Source organism: Schistocerca cancellata, chromosome 4 (genome assembly GCF_023864275.1).
Source record: "Schistocerca cancellata isolate TAMUIC-IGC-003103 chromosome 4, iqSchCanc2.1, whole genome shotgun sequence".
In the NCBI taxonomy this organism is placed as follows: domain Eukaryota; kingdom Metazoa; phylum Arthropoda; class Insecta; order Orthoptera; family Acrididae; genus Schistocerca; species Schistocerca cancellata.
The window spans coordinates 544,964,666-544,987,562 of record NC_064629.1 but is presented as its reverse complement, the minus strand read 5'-3'; the positions used below and the strand labels follow the sequence as shown (position 1 = coordinate 544,987,562).

Genomic DNA, 22,897 nt, shown 5'->3' with positions numbered 1-22,897 from the left:
CTAAGATGTTGAGTCCCATAGTGCTCAGAGCCATTTTTTTCATCTCCCACATTAACTGCACCTTCTCCACCTACATGAATGCTGCTGACATCAACATCCATAGCCGATCCCCTGCTGCCCTTTGGTGGTGGCATCAGTTTCTCTCCATGATCCAAGGTGACCTTGTTCCCCTTCCCCAGCATACTCATCCCAAAAGTGACACCACCCCCGATGTTGTCATTTGCTCCACCAAGCTCCTTGGGCTTATCACCGTCAACATCCTTGACCCCACAGGTAGCGACCACCTCTCCATCCTTCTCACCATAACATCTGCTCACCATCCCCCACCAGCTTCCCACCCTGCACCCCCTCCCAAGGTCGTCCATGACTACCGTTGTGCCAACTGGGATGCCTACCGGGACTCCATCGCCACTCAGGCCGAAAGCCACCCTCTTACCTGTCACCATCCTGATGACATCATCCACACCTCGTCCTTCCTTCAGAAGGCAATTACTGACGCTGTGGAGGCCCATGTTCCTACTAAAACCATCCACCCCCACCATCCCACTCTCCCTCCATGGGCTGTCCTCCTCCTCCACGAATCCCGCCGCTTCTCTCGCCCTTTCCTTTGCGCTCGTGACAGGGATACACTCCTACACCATCAGCAAACACAGTGACACGTATGGATCTTTATTACAGCAAAGAAACGCCAGGACTGGCGCCAAACCTGTACACGACTCAACACCACCCTCCCCATCAACTCCTCCAAGTACTGGTCTGCCGTCCATCACCTTACTGGTTCCCAGTCTGTACCCCATTACCCCCTTCTCCATAACGACCGTCCGCTTCCCGACAACCTCAGTAAGGCCAACCACTTCGCTTCCCACCTTTCTGAGGTCTTCTCCATCCCTGATGATCCTCACTTTGATTATTCTCTTTTCCCCGCCATCATGGAATGCACTGATACCTTGGTCGCTCCACTTGCTCCTAGTCTCCAGTACTTAGGGCAGTTGCCCCCCTCCAGCGCCAACACTCCAATCACAGCACATGACATTAAACTTATCCTCCAGTCCAAATGCAACACGGCTCCTGGTCATGACTGTGTCACCTACCGCCACCATAGAGAAAGCCCCTTCTCCTTCATGACTGTCCTTGCAACTCTCTATAACGTCATCCTCTCTACAGGCTTCTACCCCGACCTGTTTAAGACTTCCCGCATCCTCTTATTCCTCAAACCCAACAAACCCCCTTCCGTCACCTCTTCCTATAGTCCCATGTGCCTCACCCCCATCTTCAGTAAGGTATTTGAATCCGTCCTCTCTCATCGTATCCATCAGCACCTTACTCAACACCACCTCCTCCCCTTTACCCAGTGTGGATTCCGACCTTCCTTCTCTGCCGAAGACCAATTCCTTAACCTCATCCACCTTCTCTACCTCCAGCTTAACTCCTGTTGCTCCGCCATTTTTGTTTCCTTCGATCTCCAAAATGCCTATAACCATGTATGGCTTCCCGGTCTCCTCATTAAACTCAAAACCTACGCCTTGCCTATCAGTTTTGTCCATCTGCGCGCGACTGCTACGGTCACAGGTTCGAATCCTGCCTCGGGCATGGATGTGTGTGATGTCCTTAGGTTAGTTAGGTCAAGTAGTTCTAAGTTCTAGGGGATTGATGACCACAGATGTTAAGTCCCATAGTGCTCAGAGCCATTTTTGTCCATCTGCTCGCTTCTTTCCTCTCATGCCGTCCTTTCTATGTGACCCTCCACACACCAACTCCCATATCTTTTATCCCACTGTTGGGGTCCCTGAGGGCTCCATCCTCTCCCCTCTCCTCTATCTCCTGTAAACCGCCAATATGCCCAAGCCAGCCCCACCTGTCCCCCTTCTCCAATATGCTGATGACACTGCCTTCCTGGCTCTCTATCCTACCCTTCAACAGTCCCAACACACCCTCCAAATCCACCTTGACCAGTTCACTTGATGTAACCAGTGGTTACTTCGTCTCAACCCCTCCAAAACCCAGGCAATCATCATAGGCCACACTACCCACTCCTTCCGTCTCCATGATTTCTACCTAACCATTTATGGTTGTCCCATCCGGCTCACCCCCACCCTGAGATACCTTGGCTTCACCCTCGAATGTCACCTCATCTGGACCCCTCACCTCCTGACCCTCTGCCTCCTGAAATTCTTCTCTGGCCAGATATGGGGACTGCATCCTTCCACCATCCTCCACATATACAAATCCCTCATCCGTTCTATCCGCTATTATGCCAGCGTTGCCTGGATCTCTGCACCCACCCGCTTTTACAAGGCCCTCCAAATACTTGAACGCCATGCGCTCTGCCTTGCCTTACATATCTGCCTTCCTTCCCCCACACGACTCCTGTATGACCTCATCCTTTCCCCCACCTCCTCCTTTTCCTCCAACATTTCCACATCCTTTACACTGTCCGCAGGCTTGATCCTCCCCACCCCCCGCCTGTTCCCACACTTGTATCGTCGTATCTGTCCCTCTCTCCACCTCCACACCCTCCATCTCCTTCATCAGGGCACTGTAACCTGGCCTTGTTTCCTCCCCTCCCCAGGGCCCCCTTCTCCTCTCCCCTCCTTCTCTGAGAGCGGATTTTCCTACTTAACCCCCCCCACCCCCCCGAGTCCCTGTAGCCTCTCCTCAAATGTGTCCATCCCACATCCTTCCCTCCCCAGCCCTTTTCGACGTGACCCCGCCTGTCTCTACCCCCCTCTCCTCTCCTCCTTCCCTTCTTCCTTTCTCCCTCAACTCCATGCCCCTGGCAGATCCTGTGTTCGCTCATCGTCATCAGTGAGTGTTGTGTTTGGTGCTGTTCTCCTGTGCTTCCAGAGCTGTGGTTTTAATTGTGTGCTGGACTTGTACATAGTGTTACAGTCAGTGTTCGTTATGTGCTATGCCGTCCATCGCTACTTTTATGCTCCAGCCATACTTCGGTTTGTGATATTTTAGTTGCCCCAGTGTAAGGTTTTTTATGCGCAATACTTTTTTATGGTTTTTATCTACATTTTACAGTCGCCCCCTTTTTGTCTGTTCTCTTCCATTATGTTCCCCCTTTCTATACTTATGTACGCCATATTTTCTCCTTTGTAATTTTAAATGTCTTCTATTGTATAATTAAACTCTTTCGGCTGAAGAGCAGCGCATATGCTGCTGCCAGCCCGCCCAGGATGGGGAATTGAAGTACAATAAAGAAAAAAAAGTCTGATGTCGGGCATCGGTCAGACCGTGATATTTCTGCGCCACTGTGGCTGCAGTCTCACTCACCGCTCGCATCGAGTGCCAAAATGGTGTCAATATCAGGTCTGACGACAGACCGACTACACAGCTCGGTGAATTATGCCATGTTCTACGGCAGTAGAGTAGGAAAATCTATTAAGAGAGCGTTTTGTTGCTCACAACAGATTTCTGTGGCCGACGTACATTGCCTCCAAAAGTCACTTCTCTATGGTTCGACTCAAGGTTTACCCGTAAGCGCCCTGCAGATTGTGAATGTTATTACATGTTTAGTGCAGACAGATCCCGTTCATAAGTACTGTAGCTTTTGTATACGCTTTTCAAGGACACCCTAATAATTTTCATTCATTAACTGAATGAACTCATGCTGAGGCTTTGAAGAGAGAAATGCAAGGACATTTTGCTTGTTTGTGTCAAATGTTACAATTCACAAGTCGCTAAATTTTTCGCTATAAGAAAAAATGGATCACCATAGCTATTTTTCTTAGGTTTTCTGCTGCATTTGATCGTATTACCGGGTCTGTGCTGTAATAAAGTATGCTTTATCCTAACTGTAGAATGGTTTCCTAGTACGCCAAAATGAAAATGCAGTAAATTAGCAAGAAGGCAGGAAGGAACATCAAAGTCATACTTGCCGTTGATAACAAGGTCATTGGAGACGGCTTTTGTGCAAATTAGCGTTTTATCGAACTTTGAAATACTTTAAGAGACGAATTTCTTCCCTTTTTATTTTCTGGTGACATATGTTTAATCTTCGTTTATCTTTAAGAAACTTGAAATATTAAACGTAAGTACTCATTACCCAGGTCACAGATACTAGTATCACAATTTCATAGTATGCACACTTTTAAATAAATATAGTGACTTGGGTGTCTGTCTAAGACGGAGGTATTGATTCACTTTGTCATATGCACTGAAGAGCCAAAGAAAGTGGTACACCTGCCTAATATCGTGTAGGGCCACCGCGATCACGCAGAAGTGCCGAAACACGACGTGACAGGGACTCGACTAATGTCTTAAATAGTGCTGGATGGAACTGACGCCATGAATCCTGAAGGGCTGTTCATAAATCCGTAAGAGTACGAGGGGGTGGAGATTTCTCCTGAGCAGCACGTTGTAGGCATCCCAGATATGCTGAATAATGTTGATGTCTGGGGAGTCTGGTGGCCAGTGGAAGTGTTTAAACTCAGAAGAATGTTTCTGGAGCCAGTCTGTAGCACTTCTGGACATGTGGGGTGTCGCGTTCTTCTGTTGGAATTGCCCAAGTCCGTCGGAATACAAAATGGATATAAATGGATGCCGATGATCAGATAGGATGCTTACACACGTGTCACCTGTCAGAGTCGTATCTAGACGTATCAGGGTCCCGTATCACTCCAACTGGACACGTCCCACACCATTACAGAGCCTCCAGCAGCTTGAACAGTCCCCCGCTGACCTGCAGGTTCCATGGATTCATGCGGTCTTCCCCTTACCCATAGACATGGATCCACTCTACACAATTTGAAACGAGACTCGTCCGACAAGGCAACATGTTTCCAGTCATCAATAGTCGAATGTCAGTGTTGACAGGCCCAGGTGTGGCGTAAAGGTTTGTGTCGTGCAGTCATCAAGGGTACACGATTGGGCCTTCGGCTCCGAAAGCCCATATAGATGATGTTTCGTTGAATGAATGGTTCGCACGCTGACACTTGTTGATAGCCCAGCATTGAAATCTGCAGCAATTTTCGGAGGGTTGGCACTTCTGTCACGTTGAACGATTCTCTTCAGACGTCGTTGGTCCTGTTCTTGTAGGATCTTTTTCCGGCAGCAGCGATGTTCGAGATTTGATATTTTATCGGATTCCTGATATACACGGTACACTCGTGAAATGGTCGTACGGGAAAATCCCCGCTTCATCACTACCTCGGAGATGGTGTGTCCCACCGACTATAACACCACGTCATCTTGACAACCTGCCACTGTAGCCACAGTAACGGATCTAACAACTGCGCTTTTTTTTTTTTTTTGCTTTATTGAATTTCAATTCCCCCCGAAGGGGGCGGGCTGGCAGCAGCTTAGTATGCCGCTCTTCAGCCTACAGATTTTCTGACAAAAAGCAGGAGAACAAATAATAACAAAAAACAGGCGATAAAATCGGGGACTTAGTGAGTAACAAGGCGAAAAGAAAACGGGGAACTTAAAACAAACAACAGAGAGATGATGATGTGAATAAAAATACATACGAAGCAGACAGGGAAAACAATAGACAATTAAAAAACACGGCGACAGTCTGGATTCTGTTCGCAAGGATATAAAATTCACACCCAGCGACAGCATGGTTTCTGTTCGCAACACGTGAAAGACAAACAACACTGAATAGTCACTGGAACACTGCACGAAAAAAGTCGGCACACGTGACACCACAGTCGAGAGCAGGTGGGGGGAAATGGGACAGAAGACGGGAAAACAAAAAAGGGGGGAAAGGAGAGTAAAAGCGAAGGGGGGGAACCGGGAAAGGAGCTGATGGAGGACGAGGACCCATAAGAGGGGTGGGGGGCAGACGTGGCAGGGAGGGGGGAGGCAGAGGAGGGGAATACAAAAGGACTGGGGGGGAGAAGGGAGGTAGGGAGAGGTGTAGTGGGGAGGAAACAGGACGGAAGGGGGGGGGGAAGAGGGAGCCCAGGGAAAGGACAGAGGAAAGGAGGGGGAGGGAGGATCAGAGTTGATAGGAAGGATAAATGGAGGGAGAGAGGGCATCATCTGGGAGGGGGAGTTGACGGAAGCCACCTTGGGAAAGGAGATGGAGGGTGTAGAGATGGAGGGTAGGGGGGACACAACGACAACTGCGCCTGACACTTGTTGTCTTATATAGGCGTTGCCGACCGCAGCGCCGTATTATGCTGTTTACATATCTCTGTATTTGAATACGCATGCCTATACCAGTTTCTTTGGCGCTTGAGTGTATAAACCTTATTTCCAGGTGAAAATTGTACCAAACATAGCATAAACAGAATGGAGTGATTGTCACCACTCTACCTAACTGAAGGATGAAAGTAACTTTCGCATGATGTGTCGCTGCCAAGTAACGTAGCTCAGTGAAACTTGGACTATACATAGAAAGAACTGTTACAGTATATCACAGTACACTACACAAAGTAAGTGAAAGAAATACGCAATGAGTCGAACAGGAAGGACAGTTTTATTCAAAGACAATAACTACACTTAAGTCACATGGGTCTTATTAGGGCGTGTGATCACTACGGAGGGCAACACATTCTCTGCAACGCGCTCTCATACTGGACATAAGTCTGGTAAATAATTCTTATGGTAGGATATTCCATTTCTTCACCAGCGTGGTTGACTGCTGCAGGGTGGTTTTTGGTGCTTGCGGACGTGTTGCAATACGACCCACAGAAAATCATACACGTGCTCGATGGGATTTAAGTCGAGGAGCGAGCGGGATAATCCATTCGACGAATATCCTCTCGTTTCAAAAACTCTTCCACCTGCGCAGTTCGATGCACATGAGGAAGGGGCACAGCGACACAGTAGCTTCGGGTGCATTACGTACTCTCATATAGTGAGAGGTGGGAACATATAATTCACTCACAAACATTGTCGAACATGATCGTTTTCGTGCGTCGAGGTGTTATGGTGTGGGTAGGTATAGCACTGCATGCTCGTACTGATCTCCAAAACTTTGAACACGGCACACTCGCCTGTCGAAAGTATCGTGCCACTGTACTTCTTCCCCTTGTGCGTCTTTTCAGGGGTGCATTCGGCCTTGACTTCATTTATACAGATGACAATGAGCGACTGTATAAACTGTATAGGTGGAGTTGGTCTTGGATCGAGCGTATATTCGGCAAATCGACTTGCCTGCGCGTTCTCCCGACCTCAGTCCCATCGAGCACATATATGATACATTGGGGACAAATATTGCAGCACGTCCAAATGCACCAACGACCATCTAGCAGTTGTCAGTCGCTCTGGTGGAAGAATGGAGCGCCCTATCTCAAGAACACCTAATGAAAGTTGTGGCCAGCATGAGAGCGTGCTGTAGAGCTTGCACTGCACTGCCGTCCGTGATGATCACACACTCTACTAAGAACGATGTTAGCCCAGGGGCCTATCACGAATTGCGGCGACTTCAGTGTAATTATTGTCTTTGAATAAGAGTACCATTTCTCTTCGTCTTGTTGCGTATTTCTTTCAGTTACTTTCATACTATACTGTAGCAGCTCTTTCTGTGCTACACGTTTCGTTGAGCTATGTTACTTGGCAGTGACACTTCATGCGGAAGTTACTTTCGTCCTTTTTTATACAGTAAATACGTGACTGGGTAAAGCTCCCGATAGGGACTGGGCGTCAGCCTTGTTCCAGTCCCTCCAGGACGTCTCTGATCCACTCAGCTTGCTCTAAAATGAACACAGGTGATCTATTCCGGGGGTAAAGGCTGGCTGGGATGATGGGGCTGACTCCCTTCCCCAACTGCGTGGAAGAAGGATTGCACGCTACATGCGTCGGGCAGTTATTCGCCTTGGCACTAATTGATACAGTTGTTAGATATCGTGGTTATAGTTAAACTTTCCCTATTTAGCACTTTATAACACGAAAACTAATTACCGTACGAGTATTAAACTTGGTAGCATTAATGTCCAAAGTGTGGGGTGCATGATTTCCATGCGTTACAGCGCCACCGTCCAGTTTCAACTATGGCCACCAGGTGCCGTGATCAGTCGTCGTGATTGATAGTGTCAGACACCTGACCAGTCGCAGTGCACTTGTTGACTTGTCAACATTAGCTTTGACAAAAGGAGCAGGAAATTTTTCGTGAAGCTCTATTATTAATTCAACAGTAATGCTGCAGCTGCACTTCGAGAATATCGCCAGCTGAAAGGATTACGGAAGAGTCCTCTTTCCCCATCTGCTGTGCAGAGCATGATGAAGTAGTTCGAATCAACTGGAGAACTGGGCGTCGCTCCCGGAAGAGGTCAAGGACCGGTTGCACCACAGGTGGTTGATGAAATTGCTGTTGCTATGGTGGACAACAGTGCGCACAATTCCCGACAGTCAGACTGCGCGTGCTGTGTCACACGACAGTTCAACATCCCGTGGTCCACTGTACGGAAGGTGCTTCGAATAATTCTCACATGGTATCCGTACAAGATCCGTATTGCTCAGCAGCTTGCACCACAGGACGCACAACGACGTGACTTCGCCCTCCACCTTCTTGCAAGAATTGAAGTTGACAAGGGCTGTCCCTGGACCATCCGTGGACAGTCGAAGCTCATTTTTCTCTGACGTATGAGGTGAACACGCAGAACTGCCGAGTGTGGAGATCTTCACCTCCAGTCACTGTGCATGAAGTTCCTCTGTACGCTGAGCGTGTCACCGTATGGTGTGGCTTCATGGCTATGTTCGTCATTGGCCCATTCTTTTTTGAACAGGTTGACGCTCAAGTACGATAGAAACGCAGTATGACTGGCCAGCGCTACTGTGATATGCTTCGCCAACATATCATACCCGCCCTGCAGGAGAGAGACGCACTGGACTCGACAGTTTTCATGAAAGATGGGGCTCCGACATACATCGCTCGTGAAGTTCACGTGATTCTCCGAAACACATCTAGAAACGATCGAATTATCAGCCTATCGTTTCCAAATCCTTGGCCGGCACGATCACGTGTGATTTCTGGTTGTGGGGCTACCTGAAGGACAGTGGTTACCAGGGGAACATTCACGCATGTGCCGATCTGAAGCGCAGCATATCAAGAGAGGTAGCCAGCATACATACCTCCGCACATGCTTCGTTCTGCTGTGCAGAATGCAGTCCTGCGCTTTCAGACTCTTCTGGACACTGATGGACGCCATATTGTGCCCCTTTGTAGCAGTAATGGTCCCGGTATGAAATGGTATTATGTACCGAGCACATTAAAAGTGTTTCAGTTGAATTGATTCTGCATCATTTCTCTTCCCCATGTCCTTGACATTAATACTATCAAGTTTGGTCGTCGTACGGTAATTAGTTTCCGTGTTGTAACGTGTTAAATAGGGAAAGTTAAATTATAACCACGCGATACATCACATCTACCTGTTTCCGTCCCACTCGGATAATTCCTTCTTGGTGCGTCGTTTTTTTTTTTTTTGTTTTTTTTTTTTGTCTTAGAGTGTATAGGACCATACAGTTACATAGATTAACCTAAAACATTTGCTCTTTATTACGTAGTGTTTCCACATTTTTAAGAACATAAATTACCTCTGCGGTACTTACTCCTGAAACGTAAGATTTCCTATTTCGAAGTGTTCGATTTGGAATTATAGCAGCAACAGTTATTGACCATTGCTATTACTAATACACCTGTAAAATCACGCCGAATAAGTGTAATACCAAAGTCTCGCTCACGTGGTATGACATGTGAAGTTCGCTATGCTGTTCCTATTCTATGACCCCCGTGAGAGTGTCTCCGAATCGGCAGCACAGTCTAGTTCCCATAGAACAGGAGTATTATGAACTGAGTATTGACATAGAACCGAAATCGTAACGTGATGTCAGCGTGGCGTTGTTGTCCACATTTTTCGCTAAGACCGTATCTTCAGTTTTAGAAGTCTTATTAGAAACAGCAATAGTCTGAACTCATTCTGTTACTAATTCATATCAAAATTCGTCAAAGGAAGAAATGTTACTTTTGATAGATAAGTACCAAAAACATTTAAATATATTTATCATACTAATAAGAGGTGTTTTATGTGATATTTAATATTGAGACGCATTTTAATGATGACGAAAAATCGTATGACTAATTTATGTGACTATATGGCCATATATTTATGAGATAAGTGCAACATTTATGTAATGTGGGAATGTGCTGCGAATTAATCCGTTGGATGCATACACATATAAAGCAATTTCCACCTGAACCTAACATTTATACACGATAAAATTAGTCGGTCCTTCTGAATTATACGTATCTCGAATCCACTGTTTATTTTAAAATAGTCACAATAAAAAACTTTAGTACCTATGATGTGGAGAATGAGTACCTTTGATTAGTTTTAGTTTTCCTAAGAGAAAACGAACATTATGTGTACGGTATGGTAGAGAAGAGTTTTTTACCTGCAGGATAGTGTCTAGGAACACATGGTTTCTGATCGGTGTTTCTATGTAGTGCCCGGTTTTAGAATCAAAAGAAGTAACACGCAGTAGCGATCACCATAAACAGTTTCCTTCATTTTCTGCTGTTTTTGTTGTTGTGAGACATTAGGTTGTATGTTGTGCAGCGTTTGTAAGTATTACTATTTCTATGTATATAAGTGCCGTGTAATAAATTATAACTATTTTGAGGATATTGTTAATTTTTCAGCTACAGAGTTTTGGGGTGAGTAAAACTCTATATGTTTTTAAAACTAGTAAAAAACGTGTAAAGGGTTAAGCCATGCTTTGTGAGCCGTGTACCATTTTGTACTTTGAAACAGAAGGTCTCTTTACCTGTGATATTCGCAAATGACAAGAGGTTCTTTAATTTATTAACAATTCTCCCTGTCTTAAAAATGGGAATTTTCGTTAGTTACCAATAACTTCCATTTAAAAACGTTTTTGGCTTGTAACTGGTTTTTATAATACTTCTGCTTAATTTGATATCACTTACTGATTGTTGGGTTGTAGTGTAGTAATAATGTAACAGTTGCACTGTTAAATACAGTACTGACAAGACTTTCTTGATAACCTCTCTTAAATTTGAATAGGATATTTACTGTTAGGTACATGACCATGTTGTACCTTGGGACGGTTTTTAACATTTGGAAACGCCCTATTTTTCGGAGCAATTTTTGTAATCTACGTATATGACTCTAGTAAACGTAAAGTGAATGTTGTCATTTCAAAATGAAATAAGAAAATATGTTAAATTTCTGTTACAGAGACGAAAGTTTGAAAAGTGTACCAAGAACAACTCTCTCCCCTGCTCGAAAGTGGAAACGAATTAATTTCAAAGTAGTAGAGCTGCATGCCCTCGGGAAAAATTAAAACTGTAGTTTCCGCTTTCTTTCGTCCATTCGCGGTAGCAGCACAGCAAGGCCGTTTTGGTTAATGTTACAAGGCTAGATCAGTCAGTCATCCAGACTGCTGCCCCTGTAACTACCGGAAAGGCTGCTACTCCTCTTCAGGAACTGCATGTTTGTCTGAGCTCTCAACAGGTACCTCTCCGTTGTGGTTGCACCTACGGTGCGGCTATCTGTATCGCTGAGGCACGCAAGCCTCGCCACCAACGGCAAGGTTCATTGTTCGTGGAGGGGGGGGGGGGGGGGGTTGGGTCTTTCCAAGGTATTTGTTACATATTATAGCTTCAAATTCGATCTTTGTCGGGGTACATTCAGTTTGGCGTACTAGGAAGTTGTTTTTCAATGCCACCAGAACATACTATATTAACACAGAGACTCGCTGATATGATACAGGACAGTAAATAAACTAGAAATAGCCGTGGGTATGTCTTCTTTTTCTTATAGCAAAAAATAGCCACGTCTGAGCTGAGACACTACCCGAAAAGCAGCGAAATTCCGTTGCGCTTATCTCTTCAAATATTTAAATTAAGGTCATTCCAGATTTCGAATGCAGATTATGAAGATGGCTGTGAAACGCATGTTCAAAATCGTCGGTACTTTAGAACGCAGGGCCCTTACGGGCACCACAGTCACTTGCTCAGACCATAGATGCATATGAACCGCGAACGCCTGTATCTCTGTCGTGTCAAGGTTTGAAACCAACATCAAAGTGACGGAGTGGAATGAACCGAGTTTCTGTCATAACACATTACGCAGAGTGGAGTCGATATTTATAGTTTTCTTCATACAAAGGTTTTATCGGGCGGAATGTTCAATATTCAGGGGAATGACAGGAGAATGACAGGAATTATCATTTAAAGCAAAAAGCTTCCTATGGATATATGCCTATCCCAAAAGGTTTCTGAAACAGAAGACATTAAATGTACATTGTTGTTTATTTCCTGTCTTATTCAGTGCGTTGTCCGGTTTACACATGTACAACAGGTGGTAAACATTTCAACAAGCGTTTTACAAAGTATCAATTCAGAAATAGGTATTTTTAAAATATTCACCTCGTAAGGGTACATTTTCGATTCTATTTTCCAAGGATCGAATCTACCCTGACGCTCCTTTGCAGTGGCGGCTCGTGAGTAACGATTCTGGGTGTTCGCACATTTTTAGATTCATATAAATGTGAGAGTGTGAAATGATGTTTGTCATTTAACCAGCAGTGAAATTCAAGTCGTGTAGCATTGTCACCAATGTGAAGATTGTGGACGCGCTGTATGTGAAACTAGTACAAGTTTTCAGCATATAATGTTCGCCACATGTTCGTAGGACACTGATACGTGCAGAAAGTCGCCGAGTGCTGATACTAGAACTACGCTGCACAAGTTCAACAGTACGTTGCTGTTTCTGCGTAGGTTGTTGAACTACACATTCAGAAGAAAATATGAACTTGAAAGGGTGTCGAATTACACATTCAGAAGAAAATATAAACTTGAAAGAATACCTGTTTCACACAAAGTGTTGAGAAGTCTGGTAAACACTCCACGATCAGGAGTTAGAAGTGTAGGAATTCGACAGCAGCAAGAGCACTACTATCTCAGAAGCCGTAAACACACAACATATCTGCGTGTTCTGCATTAGTGTATATGTGTGGTATTTTACCCAGCGCGTGTACAAATATATTTCACCAATGCTTCTCTCTGATACATTCAGTCCCTCTCACAACTCCACTCACGACACACCATGGACAACTGTGCGTCAGTGGGCTAGTTTAATTGTAGTAAGACATTGTGAGGAAAGAAGTTCAAAGTACGAGGTAGGTTAGGCTAGAATAAAACGTCAAAGAGATTGTGTGGAGAGGACACATACGTGCAAGCCGATAGCCCAAAAGTATACCTACATTAAATATGTTGTGTCTAGACAAGACAGTCTAGACACAAGGCGAGGAAGCCGAAAGGGCACGCGTCAACTCACGCCGGCTTGCGTTAAGTCTGAAACAGGATACGTAATGAATGCTATAAAGAAAAGTACGTACCTGCTGGAATACTTAACTTTAATCCATCATTTGTATACAGCATTCTTGATGATACAAGTGAGACTCTCTCTAGAAATGGTTAATGGCGCCTTGCTAGGTCGTAGCCATGGACTTAGCTGAAGGCTATTCTAACTATCTCTCGGCAAATGAGAGAAAGGCTTCGTCAGTGTAGTCGCTAGCAAAGTCGTCCGTACAACTGGGGCGAGTGCTAGTACGTCTCTCTAGACCTGCCGTGTGGTGGCGCTCGGTCTGCGATCACTGACAGTGGCGACACGCGGGTCCGACATGTACTAATGGACCGCGGCCGATTTAAAGCTACCACCTAGCAAGTGTGGTGTCTGGCGGTGACACCACAAAATGTGTTGTATCTCGGAAACCATTCGGAATAGGGCGTATATCCACATAAGGTTTTTTGCTTCAGATGAGCATTTCTGTAATATCTTTGAATATTGCTCGCTCCTCTTAGGACAGACATCCTGTATAGATGAAATCAAACACTGATTTTTGGCAGTTGAATGGCTTGTACTAGGATTATTTATAGCAGTAGTTAACCTAATTTCTCTGAAATTCTCCATATTAGTGCGCTGGTTAACAGTTTACATTGTACCACTTGAAAGATTAAAAACAGTTTGAAACACTGTATAGACATTTTTTTTCTCGTACAGGTGACAGAATTAAAGTTCGTCAGTGAATTCTTGTATTTAATGCACCACTTACACGGAAGTATAAGAGAAAACATCAGTCTGACATATAGAATTTAGTTTTCTAGAAATTCCTCAATAACATGTGAGAAATGTTCATTACGCCTTTGTAGTAAATGTTATCTGTTCCTACCCATAATGTCCGGTTGTCACACAGAATAAGCGTTTATGTTTCATGACTTTTGCGTAATCCAGTACAAGTACCAAAACAACATCAAGAAACGAAGCATAATAAATACATAAATCGAAAACGTCGGTTATAGAGAAATTTTTTGTAGTGAGTTAGATATGAACACTGCGTCGTCTCAAAATCTTCATAATTCAGTGAGTGTTGAATCTGAGGACCAACGTAGTTTTATGAGACAGATTACACAGTATCATTAAATTCGCATTATTTAGACTCAAATAAATACTTTCAAATAGAAGACCATTCGCATCTGATTGATAACAATATCATTCCTTAGTTTCAGGTAGTCAGTTCACTGACGTAACCTCGAAAAAAGTGTTTGGCATTTTTTTGTGTTTTACCTATGGAACGAAATATTGATGTCTTTCACATATCTTTCTGTGCAGCCAAACATTGCTAACAATTTCACAATTGTAATAAAAAACTTTTACTGAAAATAATACAGTAAAGATAAATTGAACAATATTCCAGAAGTCGCCTGCTAATGGATACTGCCACTAGTCAAGTGGTCGAGATGTTGGTTTCAATATAATGACGTCAAGCACGGTCTGTATCACCTATGGTCTTAGGTCAGATGACTGTTGGAGTTGATGCATGTTGACGACAGATATTCCATTCTGTGCATCTGGATGTTCACTTCACAGATAATTATTCCTACTCTGTGCTAGTAGCGAGAGGCGTTACTTACACTGCTGGTGAGTATGGGAGTACCGGTGATGCTCGCCCGGAGACGGTTGGCCAGCTACTGGAGCCGTGCGGTCGTCGGGTCCTCCGTGTGCTGCCGGCGTAGGAGTGAGGGCGGTCTGGAGGGAGCCGCGAAATTGCTGCGGGACTTGAAGAGTTCGCAGCCGTTACTTCTTGTGCCTGTGGCATCTGGGGAAATCACGGTACAGGCAGCGCTATCTGTCCTTTTTACTCCACTTGGAGACTGCCACGAAGAAATAATGTGTGTACAAGTTTGTAACCTTCGCGGGCAAAAAATTTGACATTTGACCTTTCAGGGATAACAGTTACTTTATGTGACTTCTTTATTTATTGCAGTTTCACCGATACCTGCCGTTTTACGTTTCTAATGGTGGTCGTATCCAATAAACTGCAATGAAATAAAGCCACTATCTACTACGATTAGTACAGGGACGAATTAACTAATGTGATATTCGTAGAATACGTTTTGGAATATTTCTAGAGAAAATATTCATCCATTTTTACTTTCCAGTACCACATATTTAATCTTCGTTATCTCTTAGGGAAAACAAAATACGCACAACGACAACAACTAGGCTGATTGAACACGAACGCAGCTGGAGATTACGTAAGTCAGACTACACCTTTACTAAACATGTGTTGACGAAAGGACATAGATACGAAGTCCACACAGAAGTACTACATATACCTAACAAAGGAAGAAAACTAAGCCTATTAGAAGCACTTGAGGTGAACAAACATTTAGCTCAGGATCGCCATCTGGTTCTAAATCAGTTACGGTAGAGCACATCCACAATTTTAAGCTTCACATGATGCAATCAACCGGCCACATAGGCACAGAACGCCACAGTGACACATCCTGCTACAGCAAATTAAAACACAAAATGGCTCTGAGCACTGTAGAACTTAACATCTGAGGTCATCAGTCCCCTAGAACTTAGAACTACTTAAACCTAACTAACATAAGGACATCACACACATCCATGCCTGAGGCAGGATTCGAACTTGCGACCGTAGCAGTCACTCGGTTCTGGACTGCAGCGCCTAGAATCGCTAGCCACTGGCGCAGGCAATTAAAACACAACAAAATTTCCTATTCCATACCTTGCCTCCCTCAAAAACATCAACAACACAAATTTAAATACGGTAATAATGTGTATTTTAAATCTTGTACTATTTTTCATATTGTCCATTGCATGAAATGTAATTTACAATGTGAAACATGTTTCTTGCGCAACATGGGTTACTAGTGCTCAGACAGTTTCCAACCGCCGGCCGAGGTGGTCGAGCGGTTCTAGGCGCTACAGTCTGGAACCGCGCGACCGCTACGGTCGCAGGTTCGAATCCTGCCTCGCTCATGGATGTGTGTGATGCCCTTAGGTTAGTTAGGTTTAAGTAGTTCTAAGTTATAGGAGGCTGGTGACCTCAGAAGTTAAGTCCCATACTGCTCAGAGCCATTTGAGCCACTTGAGTTCCCAGCCAATGTCAAGACCTCAACAGCTATGGCATCATAACCATATTACTTATACTACTGTTAGACTGTGTACTTTAATTATTGTGCATAACAGTGTCCATTGCCTAAATTTTAATTTACAATGTTAAAAGACGTGTTTGTTGCGTGACATTAAAGAACAGTGCTCAGTTTAACAGTTTCCCAGCCAGTGGCAAGACCTTACAAACGTTAGAATTATAACCACTTAACCTGTAATATTGTGTAGTTTAAATCTTTATTGTGCCTTTGGGTAAAGTGTAATTTCATCATTACGAAACAAGTTTGATGCACAACACTCTATGCAAGCGAAGTGGATCTTTACTTATAATGTTTGGTTACCTAAGAATAAGTGTCCCTTCCAAAAAGGCGCCTTGTCACGGTTCGCGCGCTCCCCCCCCCCCCCCCCCCCGTCCCCCCCGTCAGCCGTCGGAGGTTCGAGTCCTCCCTCGGGCATGGGTGTGTGTGTTGTCCTTACCGTAAGTTTTTTAGGTTAGATTAAGTGGTGTGTAAGCCTAAGGACCGGACCGATGATAGTTCAAATGGCCCTAAGCACTATGGAACTTAACATCTGAGGTCATCAGCCTACTTAAACCTAACTAACCTAAGGACATCACACACATCCATGCCCGAGGCAGGATTCGAACCTGCGACCGTAGCAGCAGCGCCTCGAACCGCTCGGCCACAGCGGCCGGCTAGGAGCGATGACCTCAGCAGTTTGGTACCATAGTCCTTACCAAAAATTTTCAAATTTTTCCTGAAGATGGCCCAATAAGCCGAGAACTAGTTTGAAAGAAACAAAAATCAGCAGAACAAAAACAGTGTACTTGTTGTTCAACCTTAAACACCAACAAAAGTTTTGCATTTTGTATTAATTGCACATACTCGTTCTCTATGTCATTGGCGGCAGCATCACAGTGTCTTAGTGTGCCCACCCTGCACCGGTCGTTTATCCTCAGCAGGTCATTCCGCATTTTGTTACAATTTTGTAGCATTGTTACTTCTCTGCACACAACAGTATCATCCCTGAATAGCTTCGTGGAACTTCTGACGCTTCCCAAAAAAATGTTCAAATGTGTGTGAAATCTTATGGGACTTAACTGCTAAGGTCCCCTAAGGTTACACACTACTTAACCTAAATTATCCTAAGGACAAACACACACACCCATGTCCAAGGGAGGATTCGAACCTCTGCCGGGACCAGCCGCACAGTCCATGACTGCAGCGCCTAGACCGCTCGGCTAATCCCGCGCGGCAGACGCTACCCAATAGGTCACTTTTGTAGAATGATGACCCAAAGAATTGTGACCACTGCCCACCGCGAGGCTGAATGTCGCCTGCTGGTGTTGTGGGCACATGACACCCTAAAAAAAGTAAGTAAAGAGGAGCAGGGATGAAGGGGAAGCATTCTAGCGACGATACGGACTGCAAATGTGGAAATCCACTGCCATAAGTGCGTTTGAGAAAGCGCAGATTGTTATGGTCCAACACCTGGGAAAGAGCATGTCTGAAATGGTGAAGCTGGCCGGCTGTTCAAGTGCTACTGTCAGGAGCGTCTTTGGAAAGTGGTTGCAGGATGGAATAGGCGACAAGGAATTGAACGTCTACAGCTCATCACAGCACCTGGAGTTCATATGCTTACCCACTGTGAAAGCAAGATAGGCAGCAACTGTGGCAGATCTGACGAAAAAGTATAATGCTGGTGCAGGCATAACTGTTTTGGAGTACACAGTTCAGCGCTCATTCCTGAGCATGGGTCCCGCAACAGGCAGCTCCTACATGTTCGTATGTTGACTCAACGACTTCGCCATTTAGGATTGCTGTGGACACGGGATAATCGATATTGGACCGTGCGACAATGGAGACTTGTCGACTAGTCGGATGAATCCCATTTCTTGTTACACCAGGGTGGTGGTTGTGTCGAAAAACGCCATCATCAAGGCGAGGGGCTTCTCTAAACATGCACCGTCAGTGGACACAGGCTGGTGGGGACACTATTATGCTAATGAGGACATTCACCTGGCCTGGCATTGGGTTAGTGATATAATCGAGGCACGATCACAGCTAGGAATGACCTGAACCTTACAGAGGACCTCCTGCATCTATACATGCTTGATGTCTTTCCCGACAGCAATAGCATTTTCCAGCAGGATAATTGTCTGTGTCAGAAAGTCAGAATCACGCTAAGGTTGTTTGAGGAGTGTGATGGTGAAATTATGTTCATGTCTTGGCTATCGAATACACATTGATCCGTACCCAATGTGTTGTGCACATAGTTCTGCGTAGTCAGCGCGTACACAGCTTTCCCACTAGAGCGCGCCCCGCTAAGCACAACAGCGCAGGCGCAGCGCTCGTCCGTCTCCGGACTACGAGATGGCGCTGTCTTAGAGACGGACCAAATTCTGCTTCCGCCGATCCGCGTATTAATATGTAACGCAGCCAATGAGATTGCTGCTAACGTAGAACCTTTTCTCCTCGCGGATGACACTCGCGCAGTCATACCTGAACGCGCAAGGTATTATAACGAGTGTGCAGACCTCCGATTAGTCCCCCCCCCCAAAATTCTATCAGTCCCTCCAGATCCTTGAGCGTCATGCACTCCGCCTCGCCTTCCGTATCCGCCTTCCGTCCCCCACGCGGATCCTCTATGATCTCATTCCTTTCCCCCATCTGCTCCTCTTCCTCGAACATATCCGCATCCTCTACACCTCCCGCCGTCTTGAACCCCCTCACCCCCTGGTTGCTCCTCTCCTCTCCCATCCTCGCCCCCTGCCACGTCTTCACCGTTGTGTCCCCCCTACCCTCCATCTCTACACCCTCCATCTCCTTTCCCAAGGTGGCTTCCGTCAACTCCCCCTCCCGGATGATGCCCTCTCTCCCTCCATTTATCCTTCCTATCAACTCTGATCCTCCCTCCCCCTCCTTTCCTCTGTCCTTTCCCTGGGCTCCCTCTTCCCCCCCCCCTTCCGTCCTGTTTCCTCCCCACTACACCTCTCCCTACCTCCCTTCTCCCCCCCAGTCCTTTTGTATTCCCCTCCTCTGCCTACCCCCCTCCCTGTCGCGTCTGCCCCCCACCCCTCTTATAGGTCCTCATCCTCCATCAGCTCCTTTCCCGGTTCCCCCCCCCCTTCGCTTTTACTCTCCTTTCCCCCCCCCTGTTTGTTTTCCCATCTCCTGTCCAGTTTCCCCCCACCTGCTCTCGACTGTGGTGTCACCTTTGCCGACTTTTTCGTGCTGTGTTCTAGTGACTATTCAGTGTTGTGTTGCGAACAGAAACCATGCTGTCGCTGGGTGTGCATATTATATACTTTGCGAACAGAATCCAGACTGTCGCCGTGTTTTTTTAATTGTCTATTGTTTTCCCTGTCTGCTCCGTATGTATTTTTATTCGCTTCATCATCCCTCTGTTGTTTGTTTTAATTTCCCCGTTTTCTTTTCACCTTGTTACTCACTAAGTCCCCGATTTTATCGCCTGTTTTTTATTATTATTTATTCTCCTGCTCTTTGTCAGAAAATCTGTAGGCTGCAGAGCGGCGTCCTAAGCTGCTGCCAGCCCGCCCCCTACGGGGGGAATTGAAATTCAATAAAGGAAAAAAAAAAATCCGATTAGTCAGTCTGCATTAGTCTGCATTAGTCTGCAGTCTGCGCCTAATAAGATTACCATATTCCTGTACACAGCCATGAAGATAAATGAATAGACGCTTTGTCAAGTATCAGCGATATGTGAGAATAAGATTAACGTACCAAGACCAAAGGAACTTCCGACTGTCAATTGTAAATAGCATCCAGAATCAAGTTAAGTAAGGTTTATGATTGTTATTATTTTAATAAATGTGTGTGAAAATTAATCAAGTTCTGTTTAAAGTTGGTCACCGTCAATCTGCTACTCTAAGCGTGCAAGTGGCATTTCTATCTTCTGACCTAACGGCAGAAGATAAACACGTCACGATAAGACCACGAGACATATTGCTGATACTCGCCTACTTCGTTAGAGCGACAAGTCAAATAATCTGATGGTGTCTGTACCGAAGGTCTTACAGTACGCACACCACACAATGAAACACACTCGTAAACTATCGCATACCAACTCCGCGTCTACAAACGACCAGCCTGTAGTTTACTGCAAAAATGGTTCAAATGGCTCTGAGCACTATGGGACTTAACATCTGAGGTCATCAGTCCCCTAGAACTTAGAACCACTTAAACCTAACTAACCTAAGGACGTCACACACATCCATGCCCGAGGCAGGATTCGAACCTGCGGCCGTAGCGGTCACGCGGTTCCAGACTGAAGTGCCTAGAACCGCACGGCCACACTGGCCGGCTAATGTTTTGACTCACCTGTGTATACAGAGAGTCTCTTCTGACAATTGTCAGGCGCATTTTCTCTGGTGTCTCGGCAGATATTTGCAATTTTGTTTTTGCATCATGTAGCTGGAGTCAGCCCACACAAATGCTGCTCATCACTTCTTTAATGCTACGCCCAGTGTCGATAGAAAGCGTCAGTTTGTCTTCGAAAAAAATATTATTAATGTGGAATTTACGTGCCCATTCGACAGAGTGGTCCCAAATTGCTCTAGTGCGATATTCGTTTCATCGATATATATTACCAGGCAGAGGGAAACACGAAGAATAACGAGTGCTCAGGCAGCAACAGCGCCGCTCTGGGCCGCGCTGAAAGCTATCGTCATGTAGAAGCGATTGTCAGTCGCTGCTGTAGGACTGAAATTATTCTTCATGTTTCGCTGCTCCTTTTAATACATGTCGATAAAATGAATAACACGCTAGACTAATATGGATGCGCTCTACCGAATTGGCACATAAGATTCCGATTTAAAAATCATTTTGGTTGTTACGAGAAACAAATCGACGCTTTCCCTCGACGCTGGGCGTCGTATGAAAGAGGTGATGAGCAGGATCTGTTTGGGCTGACTCCAACTATACGTTCCAAAACTAAATTGCAAATATTTCCCTAAACACCAGAGAAAATGTGCCTGACGATTCTCAGGTGAGTCAAAACATTACAGCAACTTGCGTAATAGAGTTTTGGTCCACTTTTGGAACGCAGCACACGTGTGATTCTACGTAGCATGATTCCAGAAAGAAAGCAAGGGTCTTTCGAAACACCGGAGAAAATGCGCCTGAAGACCCACAGGAGAGACATCTACATCTACATGATTACTCTGCAATTCACATTTAAGTGTTTGGCAGAGGGTTCATCGAACCACAATCATACTATCTCTCTACCATTCCACTCCCGAACAGCGCGCGGGAAAAACGAACACCTAAACCTTTCTGTTCGAGCTCTGATTTCTCTTATTTTATTTTGATGACCATTCCTACCTATGTAGGTTGGGCTCAACAAAATATTTTCGCATTCGGAAGAGAAAGTTGGTGACTGAAATTTCGTAAATAGATCTCGCCGCGACGAAAAACGTCTTTGCTTTAATGACTTTCATCCCAACTCGCGTGTCATATCTGCCACTCTCTCTCCCCTATTACGTGATAATACAAAACGAGCTGCCCTTTTTTGCACCCTTTCGATGTCCTCCGTCAATCCCACCTGGTAAGGATCCCACACCGCGCAGCAATATTCTAACAGAGGTCGAACGAGTGTAGTGTAAGCTGTCTCTTTAGTGGACTTGTTGCATCTTCTAAGTGTCCTGCCAATGAAACGCAACCTTTGGCTCGCCTTCCCCACAATATTATCTATGTGGTCTTTCCAACTGAAGTTGTTCGTAATTTTAACACCCAGGTACTTAGTTGAATTGACAGCCTTGAGAATTGTACTATTTATCGAGTAATCTAATTCCAACGGATTTCTTTTGGAACTCGTGTGGATCACCTCACACTTTTCGTTATTTAGTGTCAACTGCCACCTACCACACCATACAGCAATCTTTTCTAAATCGCTTTGCAACTGATACTGGTCTTCGGATGACCTTACTAGACGGTAAATTACAGCATCATCTGCGAACAACCTAAGAGAACTGCTCAGATTGTCACCCAGGTCATTTATATAGATCAGGAACAGTAGAGGTCCCAGGACGCTTCCCTGGGGAGCACCTGATATCACTTCAGTTTTACTCGATGATTTGCCGTCTATTACTACGAACTGCGACCTTCCTGACAGGAAATCACGAATCCAGTCGCAGAACTGAGACGATACCCCATAGGCCATAGGCCCGCAGCTTGATTAGAAGTCACTTGTGAGGAACGGTGTCAAAAGCTTTCCGGAAATCTGTAAATACGGAATCAACTTGAAATCCCCTGTCGATAGCGGCCGTTACTTCGTACGAATAAAGAGCTAGCTGTTTTGCACAAGAACGATGTTTTCTGAAACCATGCTGATTACGTATCAATAGATCGTTCCCTTCGAGGTGATTCATAATGTTTGAGTACAATATATGCTCCAAAACCCTACTGCAAACCGACGTCAATGATATAGGTCTGTAGTTCGATGGATTACTCCTACTACTCTTCTTAAACACTGGTGCGACC

General features: G+C 45.2%; 1 protein-coding gene across 1 annotated transcript in view; it reads right to left on the bottom strand.

Moving 5' to 3' along the window:
- The window catches only part of LOC126183281 (uncharacterized), a 625,026-nt gene that overhangs the window by 320,425 nt on the left and 281,704 nt on the right, over positions 1-22,897 (bottom strand). The window lies entirely within an intron of this gene.